The sequence below is a fragment of the Thermobia domestica genome, chromosome 18, assembly GCF_964235325.1.
Source record: "Thermobia domestica chromosome 18, izTheDome1.hap1.1, whole genome shotgun sequence".
NCBI classification, from domain to species: domain Eukaryota; kingdom Metazoa; phylum Arthropoda; class Insecta; order Zygentoma; family Lepismatidae; genus Thermobia; species Thermobia domestica.
In genome coordinates, this window is record NC_137471.1 from 156,293,795 (window position 1) to 156,306,293 (window position 12,499).

The window sequence follows — 12,499 nt, forward strand, 5'->3', positions numbered from 1 at the left end:
TAAATATCGATTAAGACACACACTTTTGTTATTTGATGTGTATTAAACAAGTTCAGGGCCATTCCATCGTCACGGGCAGGACATTTACAGTACATTTTTGATGCTTTAAAGTTGTATATTTCTAAAAGTACAACATAAATTCTGCTAATTGTATGATATATGAACAGTACAGACTTAGGAGTATATGTAGCTGATGTTTTCAGTATTTTTTTATGTTTAGAGTAGAAAATATTAATTCCTAAACGTCTGTCACGGGTGAGAACAAAAAACAGAAGTGACTTTCGACACACCAAGTGAATGTTATAAAACTCTGTGAATTCTTAGCTCAAAATGTTTTTATTTAAACGGAAATGTATAAATGATGATTTTTTTTTTAAAACAAACTTCACATAAGAGAAATTTGCCAAATATTTACGTTAATAAATAAACTAAACTTTACTGTGTCACGGGCAGGACACCGTGTGAATCAACACACAAAATCTCAATAAGAATGATTTCAAAAATGAAATAAAATCGAAAATAAGTAAATTTCTGCTGTTCTGTTATAGCATTTTACACAAATAATTATATTTACTTTACTTGAGGCTCGCTTTTATCACATAAAAAATAATAATATGTCGTACACTTATTTCTCACTACCTACACTTTAGGAAATGGTTTTATTTGCCCATTTACATCCACCATGTAGGGAAATTCGTACAAAACACTGTCTAACAGTATATAAAATAGGTGCTAGTATCCAGTGCCCGTGCCGTGGAAAATCAGCTCCCGGGGCGAGAGTATACGACGCGTCACGACGGCGCCCCCACAAATATGATTGAGGTCGATAGACCAGCCGCAAAGCGTCACCATGGTTGGCGCGACGCGTAAGAAAATTTTCAAAAATAAACACTGCTTTTCTTTAATTTTGAGCACCTTTTAATCTGTTTTCCTTGTATATATATATATATATCTTCCTGAATTTTGCGCCCCCTTACTTTGACTCCCTGTGCCGTCACCCCGCTCGCATCTTTCCCCCACGGCACAGCACTGCTGGTATCAAAGATATTATTTGATCGAAATGCACGTAAGACAGTCTTGAATCTTCAACAGTCTTGAAAATTTTACCGCAATCGCTTAGGCTACGGTCTTCATACAAATTTCCTTGACTTCTTCGTCCTCTTCCACTGGGCTTTGTGCGATAGTTGAATGTCTATGTTTTCTTTTTCTGTCCACTAGACAAAAATTCCATCAACAAAAATGTTTCTTGTGTTATATCTTCAACAGCTGGTCTAACACAAGACCTGTTAACATCCAAACCTAAGTCGTCGCTCAGGATAGCTTCATGGCTTTCGAAATCATCATTTTCAGATTCTGAATAAAAGTCTGTTAGAAATTTAAAGATTTTACACGGATGAAGCTCTGATTTAAAAGTTCAACGAACTACCAAATTTTCGCTGTCAAATTGCAGGAAAAAACTGTTTTGATTGGGGACATTCAATTGACAAGAGCATTTACCCGTCTTTTAACCAAAAAGTCTTTTTTTTTTTCGATTTCTGCTGATGATAGTAGTAAAACAGATATATTTTGAAACGAAGAGCTTAAAGTTGCTACGAAATCAGCAGCCCATTCTACAATTACTTTCTTTTGTTTCAGAAAGTTCCATAGTCCGCACTGGCCTTTTTGTACGTACTCCAATCCCATCTACTGCTCCCTTGAAACGAACAGAAAGGTGACGCTAATGATAATATTTATATGACATTTGTTTTAAGTTAAAACATCATACTGACAGTAATTGATAATCCTCTATTTAAGTAAATAATGTTCATGCTTAGAAAACTTTATTTTAGTACACATGGAATCATTTTCTATCATGAATAACCAATGTACACAAACTATCCCACCAGTGTCATGCCCACTGTCACGGGCAGGACAAGTTTTCAAATTGAAATAAATCGAAATATATTATTAGCATTAGTCCAAAATTTGGTAAATGTGAAGTACACATGCAAATTGTTACTTCTACTACGTACGAACCACATTCTCAAATTTAGTAATTCAGTACAATAACTTTTGGTAGTTTTCTGTCACGGGCAGGACACTCAAGTTGACGTTTATATCTTTAATGAAATCATAAACAATTTTTATCCTGTAAACACTTTTTCAACTGCAGCTTGTAGCAAAAAGAAGCATATTGAATAGCTCGAAGTTATTTCAGCCAAACATGCACAATATACCGTAAAATGTTGCCGATAAGAAGAATTAAAAAAATCCTCGCAGCTGACATGTTACAAATTCACAACTCAGACATAAAAGTTTACGTGAATTATAAGTATTAATAAGTTTTTCTTTATGAAAAAGTAAATTTCGTTCTATTTACTTCATATATACGTAAAAATGCATTGGTTTTAACAGTTTTCGAAAATTTGGGTTCAGGCTCACTTTCGCGTGAAATGGCCCTTCAGCTAAAATTAATAAAGAATCATTTACGGTCAACTATATTTCAAGAACGATTAAATGGACTAGCTTTGATGACCATTGAAAATGACACTCAATGAAATGGACACGGATGTAATAATAAGAAATTTTGACAAATTGAAAGCCAGGGAAGTGTCTTTATAACATGAGCCTTTCTGTAACAAAGAAAACGAGGAATTAATCTTATTACCATAATAGTATCACTAGAAAATATTATGTAAATATGCTTTTAATAAATCATAAGAGCATACCTCTTTGTCAAAATCAAACCTGTGTTAATGTTAGATTTGAAGCTCATTAGTTTTATTCTGTTTCGCCTTTTATGTTTCAATTATACTTAATCGTCTTAAGTATTATATCTTAGTTCTGCCTTGCACTTATTTAATAAAAAATGTAAGTAATTATTTAAATTGGAACTTTGTTCAGTATTTATCCACAGTCAATTAGTTATGGTTTCGCATTTTTTCGCTAATATTCGTTGGGAGAGTACAGATATTGAACAAATTTACAATTGTAACAATCATTTGAAGAATTTTGGTCCATTATAACATTCTACTCTTTTATTATCATTTAAGGGGGCGCCGAAATATGGTTTGCTTACACTTAACAAATGTCTAGAACCGGCTCTGAACGGCACGTACGTTTGGTGTGCATCTAATATAAGTAATTCTGGTTATTATGTTGAATGTGTTTTTGAATTATTTATTCTGATGTAGAGTAGTTGAAAAAAGAAAAAGTGAAACGGTGTGTGTGTGTGTGTGTGTGTGTGTGTGTGTGCTGGTGTTCAGCAATATTATCAGTGTTCAAAATGGAAGTTCATTGTTCCTATGCGTCTTGACATATAAAATAGCTCGATATATATATATATATATATATATATATATATATATATATATATATATATATATATATATATATATATATATATATATAGAGAGAGAGAGAGAGAGAGAGAGATACAGCTCACAGATGACAAGAAGAACCCTAAAACAGGGCAAGCGGCGAAAGGTCAACGACACGTGTAACATACCTTGTTTGTTACAGACAAGTTAATAGGCTCAATGTGAATTTTGAATTATATTACTCATATTATTATCGTAATTTTATAATAGGGCAATTTAAAGTATCCTTATGTTTATTATACTTTCGCAAACATTGCGTTGAAATGCAGATTTTGTTGTGTTTAGACGTTGGTTCTCTTAGTAAACTGCTCTTGAGTTTGTTTATCAATGTTCTTCTTCTTCTTCTATTGAGTCGCCCATAGTAGGAGAATATACAGGCATAGGATCATTACGGAATGAGGCCAGTTTATAACGTTGATTTATAGTTCAAATTAAGGTTGTAGTATTCTTTCTTACTATATATTTTGTTCATGAATATCTATATTCTATGCGAATTATCTTTATTTTGTTTAATAAAGCTGTAATAAAAGTTTCACCAAAATTTCCAACAGCGGGAATGAGAGAGAAGCGAAGCGGTGAAACGACTGTCTTTATATATTCTGTGTACTTCACCAAAAGCCGAACAAGAGTGGCGTCGTAATTTTCTTTCTTCTGTTAGAAGAAATTTTATTTTGTGATGGACTTAGAGCGAGTTCGTCGTTTTACTCTGAATAATAATAATCTCCAAGGAGTGAAATTATAGTGAGAACGTTATTCTCCCGAGGTTTTGGATGGAAGGGAGATAATTCTAACATATAAAAGGTGGAAGTTGATCCCGCACATGGTGATTCCTGTGTAAGCTGAACAATGGCGTAAAACCTAATTACTTCTTCTAGTAGCAGCACTTCAGGTAACGTGACTAACTTTAAGTCTATCTACAATGACTATTCTGCATGTGAGCCTTGAAGTAAAGTGAACTTAATCTTGTTTTCTGGGAAACTTCAGTAGTAAAACTCGAACTGCCAAAAGTCAACGGATATATCTATATTTAGTTCAGTTGAATTATTTTGGAACACGAACCTACTGAATAAAACTATTCTTTCTTCGTATTAGCTACAGTGGTTTATCAGAGTTAGAAATTAAATCTACAGTTGTTTATTAGAGTTAAGATAACGAAAGCACTGGTGTTCTTCAGAAGTATAAATTAATATTTGTGAGTACGAAAATGTATAGTTCACGAGTGTATCTTATACACGGCACAATGTCCGAGTAAAGAGTTCCTATGGGGGAAACCTTCTCCCATGGGGGCCCAGCCTGTGCGCGGCCTCGAATAGTCTTAGCCAGCCCTCTCATTATGTAAGTCGTACGTAGCGTAAATCTCTCTCTCTCTCTCTCTCTCTCTGTTGTGAAGTTCATTAAGTATTGAGTTAACCGTATTAGAAATGTATGGGAATATTTTCTATTAGAGCTCCAATTTGAGTAAATTTGAGTATAATAATATATATATATTGATAGTATTTATCAGTGCTTCTTGCTATATGTGTTTACAGTTCAAGTGATTTCATGGGTAAGGTTGCCATTTTACGAAGACTGTCTGAATAGCATCTATAGTTCTCCAAAGTTTGTCCACCTTCGGTTATCATATGTTACAGTAATAAGTTGAACGTTGTCCCTCTGCTTAGATTGCTGGTGTTTCTAACTACGTTATGTCAAATTGCTGTTTGTTCAGTAACTGTCTGTCTATAAATGAAATATATGTATATCTCGTCCATTCGTCCAATGTTGTCTAGTTAATAGATATATATACAAAGTCTCATCCAATTGTCCTGTATGAAGTGTATTATATACTATCGTGTCCATTGTCTACCTAATCCAGATTGTCTAGTATTGTCTATTATTACTGTCCACCTAACTTGTCCGCCCGAAAGGGAATATTATTATTACTAAACGTCCGAGTCATTAGTTGCTGTGTCTGCCCAGTGGATGTTCGGCTGTACACATTACTATTTGAGTGGCTACGGCATATTGAGTTATGCGAAATGTGTGAACGGAAATTCTATCATGCTGAAGTGGGGATTAAGACGTCAAGTGTACTATATTTGACTTCGTATAAATTGCATTACATTATAATCGATAGTAGAATGCGCCCATGGTTGGAGCTGCCGAACGGGGATGTCAGTAAATATTACCTCCGTTCCTTTATTGATTGTGTTTGGCACTTGAACTGAACCGGAAGCGGTAACACTTCTTTCAGCTGACGCTCGCTCAAGCGAGAATCACTCTGTTCTGTATTATGTCGTACCTATGACGAGTGATGTGAAACTCTTAACTTTATTTAGTTGTCTGCGACTGCAATATGGTTGTTTCTCTTAAGTGGTGTGACGAAGTGTCAGGTAATAGTTTCTAACAGTTACAATACAATCTATTTCGACTATTGGTCTATGGACAGTTCTCTGGTAAGAAAAAAGAAGAAGTTAACAATAAAATCTAATAATGGTTGATATTGTAAACAAATTGGATATGAGATTGACAGACAGAATTCTAAATATGTTCTATTGAAGTTTTTTTTCTTTCTTTCTCACAATGTTATGGTACTATAATGAATATACTGGCACCTTACGTTAATTGTAGAAGTGTGGTTAACTACCACACCAGTCTGAGTTGAAGCATTGTTAATAAATCGTATCTGAAATGAATTTTCTTTTTCAAAGTACTTAATATAACTAAGGTAAAATATTCATATATACGTACATGTTTAAGCTGAGCTTTATTAAGGGAGTTGAGTGGAGCTATTACTCTCCCTTCTAATCTGCATCCACCGGAGGTAAGTTTCTGGTTCTTCATTCTTTTTGTTTCCGTTTTCGTTTATTATTTATCCGTTGCGCGATAGATTCCCTTCTCGATTCCTTTCGAGGCTGCTAGGACTTCGAATTAGGGATCAAGAAGTGAGTTCAAGGGAGGTGGTCGTTACGTATTGGAAAGAATCAAAACTTCCCTTGAACTAGGCTTTTAGATTGTAGCAGTTGTTATACAATTTTTGGCGAACCAGCCAAGGATTTTTCTGACGGTAGGATTGTGGATGGAAGGAGAGTAAAAAAAACAGAGAGAGAGGAGAAAGAAAATGAGAGTGAGGCAGACTGTTCAGTGACGTGCACTGGTGGGGTTACTGGTGTTGGTTTCTCCCAAGGGAAGTATTCTATTGTATTGATATATTATATATTGTGTGATATATTTTGTGATAGTGTTGTTGTGTACTTGTTAATATGTCAACGTCTGAGCGAATTTCAGTTGGGGGCAGTGTTGCTAGCTCCGATTCTGATAGAGAATACGCGTGCTGTAATCAAAGTTTTAAGTCTGTAATATCAGAAACTGCTGAACGGGAAGATTCAGTCATGTGTGAAAAGTGTACCCGATGGTATCACTTCCGTTGTGTCGGGATAAAAGAATCCGATAGTATGTTTGAATTAATAAGTCGGGATTCGTACCAATGGATTTGTCAGGGTTGCCAACCCTCAAATGGAAATGGGAAAATCGAAAAATCTTTTGAAAATGGTGGCTTGGTTAAGTCCAACCAAAATGAAGAACAAGATGTTCTAAAGTTTTCTGTAGTTACTTCGTCCCCTATTGGTGGGTCAGAGAGTTCAATGGAAATGCGTTTATTTGCGTTCTTACAAGAAAAGTTCGGTGAACAACGCGAAGAGTTACAAAAGCAGAACGAGAAACTGGACAGACAAAACGAAAAGCTTAATGAAAAGTTTGATAGGCAGCATGATGAAATTTTGATCTTAGCTGAGAAAATTAACGGAGTCAAATTAGAAGTACACAAAGAAATAGTTGAGGAATCGAATAAACTGCGTGAACAAATAAATGTGATAACTGGATCCCAGTTAGAACAAGAGGCTCGACTGCAAATTGTCGAGAGTGACCTCTTGAAAGTAAATCAAAAAGCGGAAGAATTGCAAGGTGAATTGCGAAATTTGCCTGAATTAGTTGATACTAATAGCAAGGAGATAACTTCGATTAAAGAAGGATATGAAACTACTGCCACTATTCTCGAGTCGGTTTGTGATGAACAGAGAAGCTTAACCAAAAGAGTCTCTGTTTTGCAACAAAAACTTGAGTTTCGTTATGAGCAGTTTCAGAAGGAAATTAAGGAAGTTAGAGCGAAGTTTTCGGTTTCGAAAGAAATAAATAGTGAAACTGAAGGGGGAGACGATAGTGTTGCTCCTAAAAGAGTTTGTTTCACAGATGTCAGAAAGGATAGGACGTCTGCTGAAAAGAGTAGGTTTGATTATAGTGATCAGCCGATTCCACATTCGGATGGAATGTTATTTAATGGTACTACTACAGCAACTAATACTTCCTGGTTTTCTAAACCTATCCCTAGTGTTCCGACGATGAAGGCCCCGTTTAATTTAGATACTTTTGCAAGTACTGGTAGAAATACCGCGCCTATCTTTGGCAATAGTAGTTCGCCGGTATATACTATGTCTAATTGGAATTCGAGTCACTCGACTCCGAAATACTCATCATTCAATCAACCCAGTTGGGGTAGTTCCATTAGTAATCCAATCAACCCTTTAAGTCAGTGTTCTACACCTTTCTATAATGTGTCTAACTTAAGTCCTTTTGACAATGGTCCTATATGGTCTAGGATTCCTGGTCAGCAATATAATTATGAATCTAAACAGATTTCACTAAAAGATCTTACTTATTTTCCTACTTTTGGTGGAGAAATTCGTCCGGGTGCATCTAGAGCTTTCCTCAGAAATTTCAAACGTTGTATAGATCGATATTCCGTTTCGGATTTTGAAAAGATTAGAGCTTTTCAAAGTTGCTTGAGAGATGGAGCTGAAGTCTGAATTCAGTCTGTCCTACATGAAATCCGTTCATTTGATGATTGTATCCAGCTATTCAAAAGTCAATATTGTAATGAGAAGACCGAGCTGATGCAGAAAAGGTATCTCCAATCTTTAAAGTATGACAAAAATAAATATTCCTCGTTGCTAGAATTTTCTTGGTTCTTGGTTGAAATGTACTATAACATTACCGAAAATCCTAACTTTCAGGAACTTTCAGGATTAATTTTGGGAAGCTTACCTTACGATGATGTAAGATTATTATCTGTTAATCCAAGTCAGAACTTAGTCGATCTGATGATTCAGATTGGGAATTTGTCTTCGATTACAGGTCCGCGTACCGAGTTTGAACCTCCTTCTAGGAAGAGATCATTTATTAAACAGGCGAAGGTTATCAAAACTAACCAAAACTTTAATCAGAATAAAACGGTTGATAGCAGTTGTCAAACTGAAAAGAGGAACCCGGAGTATTCTCAGAACTTTAATAATTATAATAATAATTACCATCAGAACTCGTTTCGAGGTAATAATCGCAATCGACGATTTAGAGGAAGAGGAAATCGGTATCGAAATAATGGAAATCGATACTACAATAACAATAATAGTTATAATAACGATCGAGTAGAAGAAAATTATGGATCTAGACAGATGTCTAACAGTAACAGTGAAGGGTCTCCGAATTCGAGAGAACAGGTAACCAGTTCGGAAAACATGACTCGCAGCTGCCAATGAGAAAGGGGCAGGCAAGCTGCGAAGGACAAGACCCCTTTCGAAGTATTTGCACAGTGACCTCGTTAAACTCTTCTGATACTACAAATCCGTTTTTAGAATTTCATGTTAAATTTGTAGTCGAAGACGATTATGTCTGTTCCTCGTCTGAGTACTATTTTTCCCCTTCACCCATGATAAAAGGGAACATTGCGGGCATAGATCTGCGGTGTACGGTGGATAGCGGCGCTGAGCTGAATTTAATGGATTGGGAAGTATGGAAACGTTTAAAATTAACTTTCCCAACGGCCAAGCTACATCCGTATACTAGACTCACTCTAGGAGCCTTTGCGGGAAAAGAAAAATTCCAAGTACAGGGATTACAAACTTTTAATTTAAATTTTCAAGGTCACCTTTTTGAAACTCCTATATTTGTAATGAAATACTTACGAACTGATATTATCTTAGGATGTCCCTTCCTGGATAAATTCAATGGTATTATTGATCGAGGTAAAAATGAAGTTAGACTCCAAATTTCGTCTGGGACTCAGATTTCTTTACAGACTATAAGGCCTGAAGTATTATTTGTTGGAATTTCGTCGAATCGTGTGGAAGTTTCTTCACCCACATGGCCAGTTCGAGCTATTGAACGGACGGATAAGAACACTTCTTTAGTGACTGCAACCATTGAGGAACCTCAACAGTCAGTGAAGCAGCCTACGAAATTTCCGATGAATCCTGTTGAACATTATTCATCAGAGGATCCAGAGCCTAATGTTTCTGAGGTTGAAATTCAGGATTACGTTAAGTCGAGAATCGACTTAGATGAAAATTCGAAACAACGTTTAGCCAGTATTCTTTTGAAGTACCGATATTTATTTTCGGAGTATCCTAGACGGGTGCGTGCACCACTCTATAAAATTCAATTAATAGATGAAAAACCGATAGTAGGACCGTACTATCCTGTTCCCCAAGCACTTCAACCTGCTTTTGAGAAAGAACTTCAAACCTGGATCAAGCTTGGGTTAGCTAGGGAACAACCTTCTCCGTATCGTAATCCGATACACTGCGTACGTAAAGCGTCAGGAGGAGTACGTCCAGTTTTGGACCTCCGAGCTCTAAATCAGAAGGTTTTGGCGCCGAAAATTCAGGTGGAACCCATAGGCGAAATTTTGAACCGTGTAACCAAGGCGAAATATTTTAGTTCTTTCGACTGTTCTTCTGGATACTATGGAATTGGGTTAGATCCCACATCATATCCATGTACTAGTTTTGTATACGCAGGTCATCAATATGTAATGTGTGTATTACCGATGGGTATTAAGAGTGCACCTTCAATTTTCCAGAATATCATGTACTCTTTCTTTGATCAGACTACTAAATCTTTTGCCACGGTCTACCTAGACGACATTTTAATTTCTAGTTTTACCCTCGAAGACCACTTCGAACATTTAGAAAAGGCCTTTGAAATTTTTGCTCGTGCCAATTTCTCATTAAATTTTCGAAAGTGTCAGTTCATCCAACCCGAAATACATTTTCTAGGACACATTATCAGTGGAAACAATATCAAGGTTGATCCTCGACATAATGAGCCCATTCGTTGTTTCCCAATTCCGAAAACCAAACGGCAATTAAGAGCATTTTTGGGTTTAGTAAATTGGAGAAGAAAATTCATAGCTAATTTCTCTGCTTTAACATCTCCTCTATATGATTTGTTGAAAAAGGATAGGAAGTTTGTGTTCACTCCTGATTTATTAGAGTTATTTCACAAACTAAGAGAACTGGTAAGTCAACCACCGGCTCTTAGCCAGCCTGACTTTTCACTTCCATTCCATATTTTCTCAGATGCCAGTGGAGAAAATTTAGGAGGATTACTTGCGCAATATCTTGAAGGTGAATCGTCCCCAGTCATTATTGCTTATGCTAGTAGAAGGGTAAAGCCACATGAGCTGTCCTTGTCCATTTTCCAACTAGAAGTATTAGCTATTCTCTTTCTTTGCGACCATTTCTCGCAATATATTCTAGGTCGTCCGACGGTTGTACATTGCGATAACGCAGCAGCTACGCATGCGTTTACCATGAAAAGTTTAGATCCTAGGACTACTCGTATTATTCTAAAACTTCAAAGATACGATCTACAATTCCAACATGTGTCATCAGAAGACAATTTCATTGCTGATATACTTAGTAGATATCCTCCGGAACTTCCTGGAGATAGTACCTATCTCTTGGTTAATTTGTTGTCTAATCTTGACTTTTCCTTTCTTAATCGTGAGGAATTTCTTCAAGGTCAATCTGACGATCCATTTTGTCAGAAAGTTCGGGAATCTCTCGTTAATCCATCGGAAGTCTCTGACTTCATAGAACATAAAGGTCTTCTATATCGTAAAAATGTTCGTACAAATCAATGGGTTCTCATTGTGCCACAATGTCTGGTTGATAACATTGTTGAAGCAGTTCATCTGCGAGGCCATTTTGGAGTGTACAAATGCTTGTCAGTATGTCGTAAACTTTTCTATTGGCGTAACCAGCGAAATTCTATAAAGAAATATGTGAAAGATTGCACTCGTTGTGCTGAGACTAAGTTCGCTAATCGGATCATTGCTAAGGAAGCATGTCAAATAGAAGCTCAAGCTCCTCATGATAAGTTAGGAATAGATTTGGTAGGAAAACTACCTTGTAGTAATGGGTATTACTATCTTTTGTCGATTATTGACATTTATTCTAGATTTGTTGTCTACCTACCTCTTCGCACAGCACATGTTAAAGAAATTATTTCTGTCCTCAAACAAAAATACTTCTATTCTTTTCCATACCCTCGGGTAATCATATCGGATAAAGGTTCACAATTTACCTCACGACTCTGGAATTCGTTTTGTCATCAACATAATATAAAGCATCCTCAAACGTCTAGCTATTCGCCAGATGCGAATGGAGTAACTGAAAGGTCTCATAAGGAAATTAATCGAATTCTTCGGTTGGAGTGTAATACTCAACAAACCAATTGGAGTAAGGTCATCAAAATGGCTCAAGATCTTCTGAATCATTCCATTTGCAGTAGTACTGGTAAAACTCCTGCGGAGTTATTCCTCTCGTACTCTGCTACAGAAGCATTTAAGCGATCATTCCCGTGGCCTCCTGAACTACAAGAGGAATCAGAAGCCCGGAAGCATATAGTAACTTCTATATGTAACCCTAAGAAAGAATCTCAGAAAATAAAAAGGACTGGAAGAGAAGTAAAATTAAAAGAAGGAGATTTAGTGATGGTTAAATCACACTATCTTTCTTCAGCTATTAAGAAAGAAACTTCTAAGTATCTTAATTGTTTTATTGGACACTTTTTGGTTCATAAACTTTTAAAGAATTGTGCAGTTTTGCATAACTTGTCTGGTGAGTCACTAGGTACTCAAAATTTTCAAAACTTAAAGATATTTGATTGTTCTCCGGATAAGCGGAGGGAATTATTATCTAAACATCCTAATCAAGATTTAGTTTAAACAAATATTGTTTGTAATTATATTTATATAGTCTTCATTTCTTAAGTATCGAGTCATAAATTCAAAAGAAAAAAAAGTTTTTTTTTTCTTTTCCAAG